This window comes from Pan troglodytes, chromosome 13 (genome assembly GCF_028858775.2).
Source record: "Pan troglodytes isolate AG18354 chromosome 13, NHGRI_mPanTro3-v2.0_pri, whole genome shotgun sequence".
NCBI lineage: Eukaryota > Metazoa > Chordata > Mammalia > Primates > Hominidae > Pan > Pan troglodytes.
In genome coordinates, this window is record NC_072411.2 from 118,061,411 (window position 1) to 118,080,756 (window position 19,346).

A 19,346-nucleotide genomic window follows, 5' to 3' on the forward strand; every position below is an offset into this window, starting at 1 on the left:
AAAGAGAAAGCTTCTTCCCTACCAGTTTCCTGGAGCACTATCAACCTTGCTAACATCTTTGCATCCACTTCCTTGGCTTAAAACAGCATTGAAAGTTGCTTTGGAGTTTCTTAATGCACTGAAGATGCGATTCCTAAAGAACCTGAGAACTATGGACTCTGATGAAGATGCATGTTGGGAGATGTGAGACAATAAGCAGATCAATGCCATTCCATCAGTCTCTTCTTCCCACTGTTCTCTGCAAGTATCTATTGAGCAGAGCATTGAAGTTTATAGCGCTGTCAATGCCATGCAGGGAAGCCCATTGGGCTGGGTGTTTTGTATTTGTACTGTAGATCTACTCTCCACTTTGCCCCTTTCTGTTCCCTGGGAGGCTGCGCTCTGTGGACCATATCACTCCAGCTCACTTGTCCTCTGGCTTTTATTAAGTTTAGCCAATGAGAGTCATTGGCAGGAGATCACAGAGTGAGAGGAATGAACACCTCTGAAAGCAAATTTCTTCCCACTCTAGCCTCCTCCCACTCCCTCTCCCTCTCTCCCAGGCTCTATTATACAGTGACTGTAATCCTGGCACTAGGCCACTTCTCCTATCAGGTGGAATCTCTCTTGCCAGAGACCTACAGGTTGTACTAATTTCTGGTAACCACTCTCTGCCTTCCTTCAGACCATGCAGGGAGTGATGCCACTTCCTGCTGTGCTGTTCCCTGTCACCATCCCTTGGTGGTTTGCTTTAACGTTACTCACACATTTTTTAAACTATCCTCTATAGTTGACCTTTTGAGTGGGCCATGTCTTTCCTACTGGGACCTTAACCACAACCTCTTCATTCATTGTCAGGATTTTATATCTACGTCAACTTTCCAAAACACAGCTAAAATCTAAAATGTTGTTTTTCACATTTAAGAGCATTTTCAGATTGTAAAGAAGTAGCTATAGATTCCACTCCCAGCAACATGAGGACCCCTGAGGACTCATTTTCCAGTGAAATGATCGTAAATGATAAAAATCATTTTTAAAAAATTAAAGTTTCCAGAAATTGTTCTAAGGGTATACAGAAAATAAATCTATTCAAGAAAATCTACTAAATCTTGGTAAGAATAGTGAGGTTGCAGCACTTAAGCCATGACACACTAGCTTCCTCCCCACTCCAGCTCAATTTGAGGAAGTTTTCACTCTGAGTGGGACTGGCCAAAAGGTGAGGCTCCCTTTCCCTCTACTCGCTTGTTAAGGGATATGCAATCTCGCAGGAAAGGGCAGGACACCAGTGTTTCTCATCCTCTCCAAATCCAGGTTGGAAAGGCTAAATTCCTGGTAAGTATGGCCCAGCGGTTGGGAGCTCCTTTCTACCACCCACAACCCCACACATAGAGCGGTGGCTCTACAGCAGATGTGGCAGGCCAGGAACACTAGGGCCCCAATTATCACCCTCCAGCTCACTCACAGGACTGAGGCTCCACACAGAAGAAGCAAAATAAGAAGACCAGAGGCTACTACCCCATGCCAAGCACCCAAAGCTTGGTTTCTATTCAGAGGGAGAAGCAAATCATAAAAAAGAGGGCTCTGAAGCTCTCCCAAAAAGAAATTACTTTAGGGTGGGCACAGTGGCTCACACCTGCAATCCCAGCACTTTGGGAGGCCGAGGCAGGCGGATCACGAGGTCAGGAGATTGAGACCATCCTAGCTAACACAGTGAAACCCCGTCTCTACCAAAAATACAAAAAATTAGCTGGGCGTGGTAGCACACACCTGTAGTCCCAGCTACTCAGGAGGCTGAGGCAGGAGAATCGCTTGAACCCGGGAGGCGGAGCTTGCGGTGAGCGGAGATCGCGCCACTGCCCTCCAGCCTGGGTGACAGAGTGAAAAAAAAAAAATTACTTTATTATAAATAGAGTGTGGGGAAGTTCAAGCCTAAGGACACTCTCAAAAACAATGGACATTTTGATGGTAAATAATTAAAAGGAGGCTGGTAGCTCTGTAAGAGTAACAAGCTAAATCATAGGCTAGCTAATTTAAGAGAGAAAATCAGAGAAAGAAACAGCTAAGAAGAGTACTCTTGGCATCAGAACAAACCTCAAAGACTGGCCTCAAAAATTATTCCTGCTTGAATTTAATCGGGTCAGGCTGTGGAACGAATTATGCCCCAGGAATTGTCAAAACAATAGAGCAATCCGCTAGAAATTGGTGAAGCCTAACAGCTTAGTGTGATACCAAATAAGGCAGACAGCTTAATGGAGAGCTTAGGGAAAGAGAAAGTCAAAAGTAAAATGGCAGACATAAATCCAATTATAGCCATAATAACATTAGATTCAATATGAACTGATTAAATGATCAAATCAAATAGGCAGAGATTGTCAAACTGGATTTTTAAAAAAGATCCAACTATACGTTGTCTACAGGAGACACACTTTAGATTAAAATTTTCAAATATGTTAAAAGTACAAAGATATAAATATATATATGTCATGCAAACAGCAACCATAAGAAAGCTGGAATGTCCATACTAATACAGACAAAAAAGACTTTAAACCAAAAAAAGTTATGATACATAATGAAGAACATCTTATGATGATTAAAATATCAATTCATCTGGAAGATATTACAATTATAGACATATATATATCTAAAAAAAGAACTCCAAAATACAAAAAGCAATTGACAGAATTGAAAGGAAAAATAGACAGGTCTACAATGAGAGTTGAAGACTTCGATATACTAGTCTCCCCTTAGCCATGGGGGATACGTTCTAAGACCCCCAGTAGATGACTGAAACCATGAATACAATATTAAACCCTAAATACACTATGTTTTTTTCCTATATACATAACTATGATGAAGTTTAATTTATAAATTAGGCCTGGTAAGAGATTAACAATGATTAATAATAAAATAGAACAATTATAGCAATCAGAACACGTTTTCTTGTCATGTCTTCTACCCACAATTTAATGCCTTTCCCATCTTAACTAAGCACATATTATGCAGTTTTGCAGTTTGAGGAGCAGCAGCAAAACTAGCACAGATTTCTTTTTCCTTCTTCACAATTTTGTGGATAGAAGATGCATGCTTAACACAGATGTTAGCAACCTCAGTATATTATTATTATTTTTGAGATGGAGACTCGCACTGTCGCCCAGGCTGGAGTGCAGTGGCGTGATCTAGGCTCACTGCAACCTCCGCCTCCTGGGTTCAAGCGATTCTCCTGCCTCAGCCTCCTGAGTAGCTGGGATTACAGGTGCCCACCACCATGTCTGGCTAATTTTTTGTATTTTTAGTAGAGATGGGGTTTCACTATGTTGGCCAGGCTGGTCTCAAACTCTTGAATTTGTGATCCACCTGCTTTGGCCTCCCAAAGTGCTAGGATTACAGGCTTGAGTCACTGTGCCTGGCCAGCGTATGATTTATTTTTCTTTATTAAGTTGGGAACTTTCACCTTTTCACTTAAATAAAAGCACTTTATGGCTTCTCTTTGGCATATCCAAACTGCCAGCATCACTACTCTTGCACTCTGAAACTATCATTAAGTAAAATAAAATAAGGGTTACTTGAACACAGGCACCACAGCACAAAAATGATTGATCTGATGGCCAAGACAGCTGCTAAGTGACTAACAGTCAGGTAGCATATAGGCAAGGGAATGATTCACATCCCAGGCAGGACATAGTGAGCACAAGGTTTCACCATCTACTCAGAACAGTACACAATTTAAAACTTATAAATTGTTTATTTCTGGAATTTTCCATGTGATATTTTCAGACCATGTTTGACCTCATGTATTACGATCCTGGAAAGGAAAACCATGGATAGGAGAGGACTACTGTACTAGACAGATAATAAATAAGAAAATAGAGGACCTGAATGCACTCTAAACCAACTAGATCTGACAGACACTTATAAAAAAGTCCATCCCAAAACTGCAAAATACACTTATTGTCAAGTGCACAGGGGACATTCTCCAGGATAGACTTGTAAACTAAAAATAAAATTCTAATTCCTCTACCAACTGAACAGACTCGCTCTTGGCCAAGGGGACCACAGAGGAACCTTAAACACTGAGTTCCCAGACATGACAAGAAGGGAGGGCAGACACATCTCATAGTACCCCCTCCCTTTTGGAGTTTAGGCACAACAACTGACCAGCATTAGTGTTAAAAGAAAGATCATAAGATTGACAAAACAGACTCTCTGTGGCAATAAAATACCAAATTATAAAGAAGACCGAAGGCTATGAAAGACAAGGGTTAAGTCATACCAAGTTAGAGACAAAGCCTTACTCTTTAACCCACTGGAAATTAAAGAATCTCTGAATCCACCTATAACCTGTAATAAGTCCCCTGCTTTCAGATATCCCACCTTTTTAGCCTGACTCTATATATACCTTTGATGTATTGATTTATGTCTTTACTTATAACTCCTATGACGTGGTTTGACTTTGTGTCCCACCCAAATCTCATCTCAAATTGTAATCTCCATAAACCCCATGTGTTGAGGGAGAGACCTGGTGGGAGATGATTGGATCATGGGGGTGGTTTCCTCCATCCTGTTCATGATAGTGAGTGAGTTCTCATGAGATCTGATGGTTTTATAAGGGGCTCTTCCCCCTTTGCTCACTCTTGCTCTCTTGCACCTGCAGCCATGTAAGGTGTGCCTGCTTCCTTTTTGCCATGATTGTAAGTTTCCTGAGGCCTCCTCGGCCATGTGGAACTGAGTCAATTAAACTTCTTTTCTTTATAAATTACCCAGTCTCAGGTATTTCTTTATAGCAGTGTGAAAACAGACTAACACATCCTACCTCCCTGAAATGTATGAAACCAACTGTAATCTGACTACCTTGGGTGCGTTTTCTCAGGACTTTTTAAGACTGTGTTTCCCCAGGCTGCAGTCATTCATATTAGCTCAGAATAAACTTCTTTAAAATATTTACAGAGTTTGGTGTTTTCATTAACAGACTGTATGCTAAGTCATAAAATAGCCTGAATAAATTTAAAAGAATTGAAATCATGCAAAGTATGTTTGCCAACCAAAATGTAGTAAAATTAGAAATTGATAACAAAAAAATTTGAAAAATTTACAAATACGTGAAAATTAAACAACACAATACTAAATAACCAATGAGTCAAAGAAGAAATCAGAAGTGAAATTAGAAAATATTCTCAGATAAGTAAAAATAAAGACACAACATCCCAAAGCTTATGGGATGTAGCTAAAGCAGTGCTTAGAGGAAATTTGATAACTGAAAATGCTTATGTTAAAACATAAGAAATATCTCAAGTCATTAACATGCCTCCTTAAGGCACTAGAAAAAGAAGAGCAACTAAACAAAAAGCAAGCAAAGGAAGAAAACAGTAAGGATTAGAGAATAAACTACTGAATAGAGGCTAGGAAAAATAATGAATAAAATCAACAGAATCAAAAACTGGATCTTTGAAAAGAATAAGAAAACTGGCAAATATTTAGTTAGACTGACCAAGCAAAAAAGAGAAAACTCAAATTACTAAAATTAAAAATGAAGCAGCGACAGTTCTACTGAAATAAATAAAATTATAGGGGAATATTATGAACAACTGCCTGTCAACAAATTGAATACTTTAGATGAAATATAAGAATTTCCACAAAGACACAAACTACCAAAACTGACCCAAGAAGAAATATAAATTTGAATAGACCTATAACAAGTAAAGAAATTGAATTACTAGGCCCAGATGGCTTTACTCGTGAACTCTACCAAGGATTTAAGTTAGAATTAGGCCAGATGTGGTGGCTCATGCCTGTAATCCCAGCACTTTGGGAGGCCAAGGTGGGCAGATCACTTGAGGTCAGGAGTTTGAGACCATCCTGGGATTCAATGCTGTAATCCCAGCAGCTCAGGAAGCTGAGACAGGAGAATCACTTGAACCCAGGAGGCAGAGGTTGCAGTGAGCCAGGATCGCACCACTGCACTCCACCCTGGGTGACAGAGCAAAACTCTGTCTCAAAAAAATAAGTAAAAAAAAAAGTGATAATTAATAGCATTCTTTATAAACTCTTCCAAAACATAGAAGCAAGGGGAAACCTTCCCAACTGATTCAATGAGGCCAGTATTATTCTGATAACAAAACCAAACGAAGACATCACAGAAAAGAAAACTAGCACTAGCAGCTCTAGTCAGAGCAGTTATGCAATATAATGAAATAAAAGGCACCATGTTGGAAAGAAAAAAGTATAGCTATCTCTATTTGCAGATGACAAGATCACATATATTGAAAATCCTAAGGAATCCATAAAAAACAGTATTAGAACATATGAATGAGTTTGGCAAGTTGCAGAATACAAGATCATTATACAAAATCAATTGAATTTCTATATGCTTATAATAAACATTCCAAAAATAAAATCAGGAAAACAATTCCATTTGTAATAGCATTGAAAAATACTTAGGAGTACAATTAAGAAAAGAAATGCAAACCTTATACTCTGAAAGCTAAAAAACATTATTTAAATAAATTAAAGAATATCCAAGTAAACAGAAAGATATCCCATGTTCATGGACTGGAAGATACAATATTGTTAAGATGACAATACTTCTCAAATTGATGTATAGATTTATCACAATCCCTATCAACGTCACAGCTAGCTTCTTCACAGAAATTGACAAGCTGATCCCAAAATTCCAATGAAAATTTAATTAATCCAGAATATCTAAAACAATGTTGAAAAAGACAAAGTAGGAGGGCTCACACTTCCTGATTTCAAAATTTACTACAAAGCTACAGTAATCAAGAAAATATGGTACTGGCATAGGAAAGACATGTAGATTAATAAAACAGAATTGAAAGTCCAAAAATAAACCATTGGGTATTAGATCAACTGATTTTCAGCAAAAGTGCCAAGATATTTCAATGGAGAAAGAGTAATTTTTTTAATAAATGGTGTTGGGACAACTGGATATCCATGTGTAAAAGGAAGTTGGACCACTAACTCACACCATATACAAAAATTAGCTTAAAATGAATCTAAAAGCTAAATGTAAGAGCTAACTGTAAAACTTTTGAAGGAAACATAACTACAAATCTTTGTGACTTTGAATTTAGCAATGATTGCTTAGATATGAAACCAAAAGCACAATTAAAAAAAAGAAAAAAAAATGAAAAATTGAAAACTGTCAAAATTAAAAACTTTTGTACTGAAAAGGATATCATGTAGAAAGTTTAAAAACAGCCCACAGAATGGGAGAAAATATTTGCAAATTGCATATCTGATGAGGCATGTGTATCTAGAATAGTTAGAGAACTATTTCAACTCAGTAATGAAAAGACAATCCAATTAAAAATGAGCAAAATATCGGAACAGACAGTTCTCCAAACTAGATACACAAATGAAAAATAAGCACATTAAATTATGTTCAACATCATTAGTCATCAGGAAAATGCAAATCAAAACCATGATAAAATACAATGCCACACCTACTAGGTTGCTAATAATATACATTTTTTAAAAAAACAGATAACAAGTATTCAAAAAGGATGTGGAGAAATTGGGACCCTCATACATAGCTGGTGGCAATTTAAAATGATGCAGCCACTATGGAAAATGATTTGATAGTTCCTCTGAGTTACCATATGACTCAGCAATTCTATTCCTAGGTATATCCTAAGATAAATGAAAATATAAACAATTTATAAATGAATGTTTATAGTAGTATTATTCATAATAGCCACACACTAGAAACAACCGAAATATCCAACAATTGATGAGTGGATAAATAAAATGTGATATATCCATACAATGCCATATTATTAGGCCATAAAAAGGAATGAAATACCGATACATGCTACAACATGAGTAAGCCTTGAAAAAGAAGCCAATCACAAAAGACCATATATTGTATGATTTCACTTATATGAAATATTTAGAATAGGCAAATCTTCAGAGAAAGAAATTAGATTCATAGTTGCCTAGGGCTGGAAGGGTTGGGGAAAATGAGAGTGACTGTTAATGGTTTCTTTTAAGGAGGATGAAAATGTCCTAAAATTGATTGGGGTGATGATTTCCCAACTCTGTAACAACAACAACAAAAAAGATTAGTCATGTGTTCTGTAACTAAAAACCACTAAATCGTAAACTTTAAATAGGTGGATTGTATGGTATGTAAATTATCTATCAACAAAGCAGCTATTAGTGTTTTTAAACATGATATAATTGTTTTTTTCTGATGTAGGAAGGAAAACCAACCATTACTGGAGAGCAGTGTTTCTCACCATTCGCCTTCACACTCTTCAATTCAGTCAGACTGAGTTCCTGCTGTACAGGATGTCCGGGTGGTAGAGTGTAATGGCTAAGAGCTAGTTGCCTTTGTTGGAATTCTGGCTTAATCACTTACTAGATGTGGGACATCAGGAAAGTTCCTTAACCTCCCTGTGCCTCAGTCCTGTTAGCTGTAAAATGAGGACATTAATAATTTCTACCTCAAAGCGTTTTTAGGGGAATTAAAAATGCAACACATTAAACTCGTAGAACAATGCCCAGCACATAATAAGTGCTATATAAGAACTGCTTTATCCCAGCACTTCGGGAGGCCAAGGCGGGCGGATCACAAGGTCAGGAGATCGAGACTATCCTGGCTAACATGGTGAAACCCCGTCTCTACTAAAAATACAAAAAAATCAGCCAGGCATGGTGGCATGTCCCTGTAGTCCCAGCTAGTTATGAGGTTGAGGCAGGAGAATCGCTTGAACCCGGGAGGTGGAGGTTGCAGTGAGCCAAGATGGCACTACTGCACTCCAGCCTGGGCGACAGAGCAAGATTCCATTTCAAAAAAGAAAAAAAGAAAAAAAAGAACTGCTTTATTATTTTTTTCAAGTTTCAGTTATTTATTAATCAGTATAATCTACAGTAGATTACATCAACATTATTTCATGCATTTAGAGGACAAATATATTAAGTGGAAAATTGTGCGGATGGCTGCTGGAAAACCTTCATTCTAAAGCAGCTTTATAGTGAAACATTTCATTTGGAAATCTGGACCTTCTTTCTTCAGTTCGCTGTAATCCATTCACTGAGTAGAACTTGTATTGACCATTGGGACCCAGTTTGTTCCAGGGTTCTGGGTTATTCTTTCTGTCCCAACTAACATCTGGATTGATCAATGCCAGGTGCAAAAGATACAGTGCCGCTCCAGTATCTCCAGTTCCAATAAATACAAAGAGGGGGATCAAGCTTGGATGCGTAGTGGCCTGACTGATGATCTGGCAGAGCATGTTTGCGGTAGAGGCCTCTGATTAGAAAGGAGAGAACCAGACTAGCCACCAGGTCCTGGGCTAAGTAGTATCTGCCAACTGCTTTATTATTAACCCATTCCCCTCCCTAACACCTGTCACAAGGATAGGCCAGTCTCCAGATTCCATTCCCCAGTCCACAGTGATTGGTTCAGAGATGGGCACATGAGTCCATCAGGCCAATGAGACTCAAATCTAAGACTCGGGTTGAGCTGTTGGGGTAGCAGACTCCTTTCTCCCAGCTGGTCTTAAAAATATGAAGCATTTGGCTTCCAGACGTACAGGCAGTCATTAGAGAGCCGCAGGAGAGAACCCACCTGAAGAGGCAGTCCCATGAGTAACAACATAATTTCCTCCTAAAAATCTTTCTCACACCATCATCACATACAGACTGGATTAAGCAATCCTTATACACAGTCCTGTAACCATCTCTGGATCTCTTAACCCTAAGGTCAGAAACATCTCCTTTTGCCCAGGGTGATCTCAGTGTAAACCTCTTGGCCCAGCATAATTATTGAGAGTTCCCCCTTCATCTTCAGGTCCCAGTTTGAATGATAAACTACATAATTATCTATCACAAAATGTATGTACGCTTACGTTGTTATTTGTTTAATTATCTGACTTCCTTGTTAGATACTAAGCCTTGTAAAAGGCAGGAACTATAACTACATTGGCCATTGTTTTATTCCCAATAGCTAACACAGTGCCTGGCATAGAACAGGTGTTGAATAGTTGTCTGCATAATAAATGAATAAAAGAATTTTTAAAAATCATCACCACACCTAGTCCTAGCCCCAGGGTTTTTCACTTTCAAAATCATCACCCCTTAAAACTGTCCCTAATATTTGTTTTCTAAGCTTACCTTTAAATGAATTAAAATATATCAGAAGGGGCTGGGCGCGGTGGCTCACGCCTGTAATCCCAGCACTTTGGGAGGCCGAGGTGGGCAGATCACGAGGTCAGGAGATCGAGACTATCCTGGCTAACACGGTGAAACCCCGTCTCTACTAAAAATTCAAAAAATTAGCCGGGCGTGGTGGCAGACGCCTGTAGTCCCAGCTACTCGGGAGGCTGAGGTGGGAGAATGGCGTGAACCCAGGAGGCAGAGCTTGCAGTGAGCCGAGATCGCGCCACTGCACTCCAGTCTGGGCAACTCTGTCTCAGAAAAATAAAAAAATAAAAATAAATAAATAAATAAATAAAATAATTAAAATATATATATATATATATATATATATATATATATATATCAGAAGGGGAAACACATGGTGAGATGCTCCTGTAACACGTACCCCTTCAAATAACAATGTTTGCTTTTCTGGGAGCTGGTAAATGAAAATATCCTATTCTCTTGCCCTCAAAAACCTGAAAAGTCCAGAGTACCAAGTTGAGTGAAGATTTTTTCTTAGTTGAGACCTGAAATTCATGGTAAAATTCCCAGTTGCAGAAAAAGTCCCACCAGAGAACCTTCCCGCAATGGGGTCTTACTAAGCTATTGTAGCAAATTTAAGTTGTACAAGAGTACCAAAAACATTTTCTGTTTCCCTACCTGCTTTCTTGGCCTTCACTTGGCCCCTCTGCCACGCATCTCAGCTGACATTTAGCACAAAACTTTACTGGGTCCATAAGCCATATAATTCCCTCATTATTGCCATAAAATTTTTCATAGACAAGAGAAATTATTTGCAAACATGTTGGAAGAAGTTTTTCATTTTCTGGGGTTGAGATTATAGTTCAAACTGCAGGAAGAACAAGGACAAATCTGAATGATGATACTCTACAAATTCACTTATCCATTTGACATAAGAGGATTAAAAGAATAGGGAAAAAAATGCTTTTCAGAATAACTTTGGCACACATTTAGTTATATTAACAGTGGCTCAGAGGCAAGTGTGACCAAATTTAAAAGGTTTACTGTATGTTTTAGAGTTAAACTTAATTCAGGTAACTTTCATGCCCCTAGGGTGGGCAGCCAATGTCGTGAAACTAAGGGCTAGTTCAAGTTAAAAAAAATAATAATAATAAAAAATAAAGAGATGGAAAATGTACAAAGGAGAGGTTAAGTATACTTAGTAAGGGTGGTAAAACCACATGAATATTAATTGGGCCAATCCAAACTTTAGCCCCTCAATAAAACAAAAATATTTTCAAGCTTTAAGAGAAAATAAAGTAGGCTGCTCTTCCCAAGCTATTTTTCATCTCACTGCTTTCTACATTTCTTACTGCTGGTTCTGAGAATCACAAGATTATTAAAAAAGAGAGGCTACACTTTCAATATGTCTTGATTATAACATCATAGAGCAAGAAAATCCAGAGAACTACTGCAAAGCTAACAACATAGAAAGAGCCCTTCTGTTCCCCAGGTGCTTAGTGAGGACTAGCTTTGTCATTTCTTCCACACACTCCAGCCATGGCTGAAAAGGGAATTTTGAGCCCTGAATCTTTCGCTAGATGGAGAAGTTCCTTTCTCAATCTTGTCAATTTTCCTTCTCGCTTAATGTTTTTCCTTCCTTTCCTGCCTGTTCTTTAATTTCCCTGTGTACCTCCTAAAGTAATTTATTTACAGAACTATTTATTAACTTCTTTTGTAGTATTGTATGTTGAACTACAAAAGAAAGGAGGAGATGTGTGAAGAGCTCTTCACACATAGCTATGTTGAATTATGTGTAAAATCCTTCAAAAGTCAGGATGACGCCTTCAGAGTTCTGGCTGTTACTTCCAAGCTAGATAAGAAACACTAATTAGGCGTTTTGTCACAGATTTCTGGACAATGGTGTCTATGAGTTGTCTTCCCAGTGTAAAGAAAACCTAGATTAATTATTTTTTATGTCATTACTTTCATTCTCAAAGGAGAAATGGTCACTGTTTTTGTTACACTCTGTTTTCAAAACACGTCAATGTGCCTCACTATTAAAAAATCTTACACACAAAATTTGAACAAAGAAAACATCTCATTTAAATTACAATTATTCACAATTGAAAAAAAAAGATTATCTTCACTAAAGGATTCATCATTGGTTTATTTTCAATACAGTAGTAAGAATTTTCAATATAATGAAATTATCTGAGTATATTTTAATATTTACACACAAGTTCTCAGAGTTTTACATTTTAAAATATGTAACAAAGTTATTCTTTTTCTAAGCAGATAGATTATAAATACTATTTTCTCCCTGTTATACTGTCCACTACTGCATTTTCACTAATTGCTATTTCATAGAAACTTTGTCCTGTTCCAAATATATATCTCAAGTGTATTTCTTTGATCACTTACTAATTTACTTTTTTAATTGAGTCACTCATGTAACTATTCATTAAACATCCAAAATGTTTCACGTCTTTTACCTTGCAGAGACAATGGCTAATACCACTTAATACCTTTTCTCCTGTGCTCTGGGCAACACGGGACCTGCTTATTCATTTAACTAGAATTCAAACTTCCGTCATAACCCTTAGTGATACTTTCAGTAGAACAGAAAGCCCTGCATGAATACAACTGCATATGAAAATTTAACATATAATAAAGTCAGCACCTCAAATTAGTGGGAAAAAGATGAACATTTAAGTGAGTAGTATTAGGACAACTATTAACAGATAGATAGCTATACTTTAAAAGGAGGAAATGGATCCATTTCTCACACCATAAAACAAGATAAATTCCAAGTGTATCAGGAATGTAATAAAATGAAACCATACAAATACTACATGAAACATGAGTGAATTGCTTTATTACATGACACTTGGAAAAATGTTCCTAATCATGACTCAAAATCCAGAAGTAAAAAGAGAAAGGACTAATACAATTGATGATGTAAAAAATAAAATAAAGTTAGAAACCTTTATATGTGAAAAGTGTCATAAGTAATGTAAAAAGGTGACAAATGACAAACTGGGGAAAATATGTGCCACTTACATCATCCAAAGCGATTATTCTTCACATAAACAGAGCTTTTAGAATTTGAGAAGAAAAGACCGATAACACTCTATTGTAAAACGAAACTAAGAAACAATTGATAAGCAAATTCAAGTGACCTACAAAAAGCTCAACAGTGCTAATAGTAAGAGAAGTATAATTTTACACTTCTCTGAGATTCTAGTTCTCAATTATCACTGGATGGGAAAAATCCAAAAGTTTGATCACATAAACAGTTGACCAGACTGTGGGGAAGCAAGCACTTTTGCTCTGCTGGTGGGAATGCAAAATTTCACCTCTCTTCCAGAGGAAGATTTGCTGATACCTTGCTAGATATTTACTCAGCAACACCATGTTGAGTAATCTATTCAAAAGATACATTGGCAAAACTATAAGAAGACGCACAAGGCCATGCATTGCAACACCATTAATAATAATAAAGAACTTGGAAGCAATCCAAATATCCATAATGGAGAATGGATTCAATAAAGAATAAATCAGGATACAGCCATAAAATGGAGTACAAGCCTGCTACAAAAAAGAAATGAGAATTATCTCTATATTACCATGGAGTCATCTTCAGACAAGTCTTTAAATTTTTTAAAGGCAGGGAAGGCTTAACATATACAGTTCTTTAAATGGTTATCTATGATGAAAGAAGGAATTATATAGAAGGAGCAGGGCCAGGCACAGTGGCTCATGCCTATAATCCCAGCACTTTGGGAGGCCAAAATGGGTAAAACAAGTGAGGTCAGGAGTTCAAGACCAGCCTGGCCAACATGGGGAAACCCTTTTTTTGTATTTTTAGTAGACAAGGAGTTTCCCATCTGGGCGTGCTGGTGCATGCCTGTAATCCCAGCTACTCGGGAGGCTGGGGCACAAGAATCGCTTGAACCCAGGAGAAGGAGGTTGCAGTGACCTGAGATCATGCCACTGTACTCCAGCCTGGGTGACAGAGTGAGGGGAAAAAAAAAAAAGAAGGGACAGGGTCAAAGCAATACTTCTATGAATATACCTTGTTTTGTATATTTGAATTTGGTACCGTGTAAATACTTTGCAAAATTATAAAACAAAATTAAACATAACAAAATCAGATACTTAACAATTGAGAGCAAAATTAGTCAAGTAAATATAACTGTGTATCAGATGGATGGCAAAACCACATAGAGGAACTATTCCAAATGACTTTGAAACATTGTAAACTGACTACAAATTTCTATTGAGATATACTCTGAGGACAAAAAGAACTGCAAATAAATCTTAAAATTATCAAATCACTGACACTAGTGGTAGGTATTGTTATTCTGAGACTGTCGTGTGCATTGTGAGATTAAGCAAATAAGTAATTGTCTTGGTGCCATCAGAAACCAGGATTTTTGTCATGAGAGAAAGGAAATACAAACGTAAGATGCAGAAGATTGAGTTAAAAGTCCTATTCTATATTTGAATATATATAAATTCATGATGTATTTTATTTAAAAATATATATATATTTCCTACCTCTATCCTCTGAAAAGATCAACCTAAGAGCAATGAGGAGTCTTAATTCTTATATTGCTGTTTCTAGTCATCATTTCCAAATCAAAGCAATCATGTACCTGTAATCCCAGCAGTTTAGGAGGCCGAGGTGGGTGGATCACGAGGTCAGGAGTTCAAGACCAGCCTGACCAACATGGTGAAACCCCACCTCTACTAAAAATACAAAAATTAGCGGGCATGGTGGTGCGCGCCTGTAATCCCAGCTACTCAGGAGGCTGAGGCAGGAGAATCTCTTGAACCTGGGAGGTGGAGGTTGCAGTGAGCCAAGATCTTGCCACTGCACTCCAACCTGAGTGACAAAGCGAGACTCTGTCTCAAAAAAGAAAAAAAAAAAGAAAAAAAGAAAAAGAAAAAATGGCTGATTCCAAGTCTGAGAAAGAAAAAGTAGAGGATGAGCCTAGAACATTTTGTCATACTAGACAACAAGGAGGCTCTCAGAGATTACTGAGATTGCTCAAAAGATTCAAAAGACAACTTGAATAGGTTCCCACTGGCCAAAGATAAACTAATTCGACACTTCTGAACACTCACTTCCATTCTTTGGAATCTGTGCTTCCTAGGTGGCTATCTTCAAACTTTGCATTTGAACACTTTAAACTAGATTTTGACCCTTTTGATTATTTTAGGATGACATTTTGGTGACCCAGATGGGACCCAAAGCAAGCCGCCAGTGATCCCCACCATTTCACCAACAACAGTCAGGGCATTGGTATTAGCATGAATGACTTTTGTTCACTCGACCTCACTAGAGCCAGGAGGAGTCTCTGGTGAGGTTCCTCTTCAAGTTCAAATCTCCCTGATTTTTGTTGATATTCAGACTTTATTCAAGCCACCTAATTCCACCCTCAATAGAGCTGGAATTAAAGCTCTGCTTTTCAGGTAAGGTTTTGGGTTTTGTTCTCTAGAGATTCTGCTGTTTGCAGGTTTTGTTTTGTTTATTTTGTGTTTTGTTTTGTTTTTATAGACAGGGTCTTGCTTTTTTTTATAGACAGAGTCTTGCTCTGTTGCACAGGCTGGAGTGCAATGGTGCACTCATGGCTCACCGCAGCCTCAAACTCCTAGGCTCAAGGAATCCTCCCACCTCAGCCTCACGAGAAGCTGGAACTATAGGTGCGGGGCCACCATGCCTGGCTAACTTACTTTCTGTAGAGACAGGGTCTCATTATGTTGCCCAGGCTCATCTCAAATACTTAGCCTCAAGTGATCCTCTCAAAGTGCTGAGATTACAGGCACGAGCTACTGTGCCTGTCCTATAGATTTAGGTTAAGAGTTGTTTGTTGAACTATGCATTAGAGTTTGTGCAGCCTTTTCTCTCATTCGCACTGTGGTCAGGAAAGGAAACCATTTCTCTCTCTGAAAAGAGGAAGTGAATTTTTTTGTGGTTTAAGCAAAGTTTGTAATTAAAAAAAAAAAACTGGCTAAACTCGGAAGCTGGGTTCATTTGACATATCTAAAGTCCCTTCTGAGTGGCCAAAGCCAGGGAAAAGCTTTTAATCAGAATGAAGATAAATCCTGAAGATAAGGGACACTATTCTTCCCGGACAAAATGTACCTTAGGCAACTAGGTTCCTGTGGGAGTGTTTGAGCTCATTGCTTGTGATGTGCAGTGGTCCCACAGGCAATCCTCAAAGAAGAACACAGGGGGAATCTTGCTTAACCCAGGGGGCCCCATGAAAGGCTGCCCTCCCAGTGCCTTAAGCACCCAGGACTCATGGGTTTTGCCAAGATGCGTAAGAGGGGAGAAGCAACTCGTAGGTGACACCTTGAGGAGTAATCCTCATTGGGCAGCACACCACATCCAAAACATCTTTCACTTTCAGCTTAAAAAGAACTTAATTTATGGGCAGTTATCTATGTAAAACCACATCTTCCTTCTGAAAGGAGAGATCAACCTATGGAAACTCCAGTTGGATTCCTAGGCAACACTTATGGGGCCACCTCCTGTCAATATCTAGAGAAATAGTCTTAACCCGTGAAGACACCAAACTACAATGGCCAAAATGAGATACTTTTGAAATACCTAAATTAGTTTATTTACACACACAACTAGAAAAACAGCTCTAAAATTAAACAATAATTGGGAGAGTTACTTCCAATGGTACTTAGACCTTTTCAAGAGAGGCTCTGACAAAGTTCTTTCCCTATAGGAAGAAGACAAAAAGCTCCCCAAAACCACTTCTGAATTAAAGACAACTGCTTTAATATGCAACAAATGTTAGGCTGTGGTGAGCTCAGGTAATTGAGACTCCAGAAGCAAGTAGAACCGATGTACTGAACAGGCGAACTTCTAGGGGATTAAGGATATAGATGACTGTTAAAGGTCAGCATCCCCCTAATTCTGTCCTTCACATTACAATCTCTAGGTCCAATCATCTAAACCCCACCACTCTTCTGCCTCTGGCTTCAGATGAGAGGGCACAAGATTGCAAAATCTTAACCAACCGCTTCTCTCTCCCAGACAGACCTCCAGGAGACTCCCCTTCCTAGCACTGATGTTGTTTGGTTTACAGATGGATCTAACTTAAAGGATGAATCTGGGACTTATTGTGCAGGTTATGCTATAGTATCTTTAATGGGAGAAATAGAAAGTGATTGCCTTCCAGGAGCCACATTCACTCAACAAGCAGAACTGGTAGCATTAATCAGGGCCTGTCAACTGGCAAAAGGAATAACTGCTAATATTCATGCAGGCAGCAGATCTGCTTTTGGAGTTGCTCATGATTTTGGAATGCTATGGAAACAAAGAAGGTTTTTAACCACTTCTGACCAGTCTATAAAAATTGGACACCTTATTTCACAATTGCTAGAAGGCTTATTATTATACCAAGATCACTGCCCATTATTAAAATCCCAGATCATCCCAAATCAGATACTCCAGAAAGCAAAGGAAATCAGCTAGCTGATAAGGCAGCAAAAAGAGCTGCACTAAATGCATCTAAACAAGAAAAGTAATCTATATTAACTTTTAAAGAAGCACCTGAAATTGACAAAAAATGAGCTAAGTACAGAGCTCCAGAAGCTGAACAGGAAAATTGGAAGATGAAAAGGAGAACATACTCTCCCAAAGATGAGGTGTGGTGTGGGCCAAATAATTTACCTATGCTTCCTGCTGAATTACAGTCGTCATTTTTAACCTACAGACATGATTCAACTCATTGGAGCCCTGATGAAATGGTTGCTTGGGGAAAACAATACTTTCAAAAACCATCTCTGATTATAGCTCACAAGGTATACAATCACTGCCATGTATCTGCTCAAAATATAATCTAGGGAAACCTTTACACAGTTCCCGAGGACATTTGCCTTTAACTGAAGGCCCCTATGAAGTACGACAATTAGATTCTATTCAGCTGCCACCACTGCAAGGATACCATTATGTTCTAGTGATTATTTGCATGTTTTCTCATTGATTAGAAATCTATCCATGTAGAAGAGTGACTGACTGACTGCCTTAGCAGTAAGTAAAATTCTTTCAGGAAAGATTATTCTGACTTGGGGAGCTCCCTTAAAACTCCACAGTGACAGAGGTACTCATTTTACCAGACAGAAAATTCAGTCAGTATGTAAAAGTTGGCCTCTCCTCTAACACTTTCATTGTGCGTGTCATCCCCAATCATTTAGATTGGTGGAGCATACAAATTGAATAATTAAGATTCAATTGGCAAAAATAACAGAAGTTTTAAAGATTCCATGGCCAAAGTCTCTTCCATTGGTTTTTCTTAACCTAAGATCAGTCTCATTTAGAAAATGTCAGTTGTTGCTATAACTGACAAACCTATGAATCTGTCCCCATGGAATTGTAACTCCTTAATTGTAAAGGGAGACATGTTCCCTTATTGTTATTACCTTATGAAACAATTAACTAAAAATTATAATCTAGTAAAAGATTATTAGAGACCTCTCAGGAAATGAAGAATTAAAGACTCACAGTCTTTAACCAGGGAATTTTGTTTATTGGAAATGACATATTTTAAAAGACTGTTTCTGACCAAAGTAGAAGGGCCCTTCCAAAGTGTCCCTTACTAAACCTCGTGCTGTTAAATGAGAAAGAATAGACTCCTAGATCCATGTTTCTCATCAAAAAAGGCTGTATCTCCTGAGTGGAATGTTTCCCCGGAAGATGACTCTCAGCTCAAGTTAATGCCAGGTCGAAAAGAAGATGATATCTGATGTAGACAGCTAAAACCCAAGGCTTCAGACCAGGTCTATATCTGAACAAATGCTTAATATTAACATTCGTTAATAAATAGATGATGAAGATTTTCCTTTACAAGCTCCCACTAAACTTCTTTTTATTCTTAGTTCTCATGTCTTGGTTCTGCTATCACCAGCTGTTGCCCTTGAAGCAAACTTCTCTTTGCAAAGTGCCCAAGACTATGCTAAAAGATTACAAAAATATGCTTGTTGAGTATGTGGTCTCATGCCCTTTCTAGTAGTTTTGGCCAATTATGGTGGGTATCTCCCAGGAAAAGATTGGATAGAATATCAGAAATATATCTGTGTTTCTCAAAAATAGTCATCGATGTTTGACGCTAGTAGGACTAAGGATAATGTACATCACTGGCCTATTAATAATACTTTACGCAATAAAGATCATAGTAAGAGCTTCTCGGTAAAAGAAACTAGTCCATTAGCTTTCATGC

At 38.1% G+C, this 19,346-nt stretch overlaps 1 long non-coding RNA gene and 1 pseudogene across 2 annotated transcripts in view; both read right to left on the bottom strand.

The window, feature by feature from the left end:
- LOC129143330 (uncharacterized) overlaps positions 1 to 19,346 on the bottom strand; it is a 296,072-nt gene that overhangs the window by 176,285 nt on the left and 100,441 nt on the right. Inside the window, exon 3 of one of the 2 annotated variants that reach the window (XR_010149874.1) lies at positions 1,747 to 1,844. The exons of the other annotated variant lie outside the window; for it this stretch is intronic. This is a non-coding gene — a long non-coding RNA (uncharacterized LOC129143330). The remainder of the gene's footprint in view (positions 1 to 1,746; positions 1,845 to 19,346) is intronic. 2 annotated transcript variants of the gene reach the window in all.
- Positions 8,934 to 9,286, bottom strand: LOC104005379 (cytochrome c oxidase subunit NDUFA4-like; annotated as a pseudogene).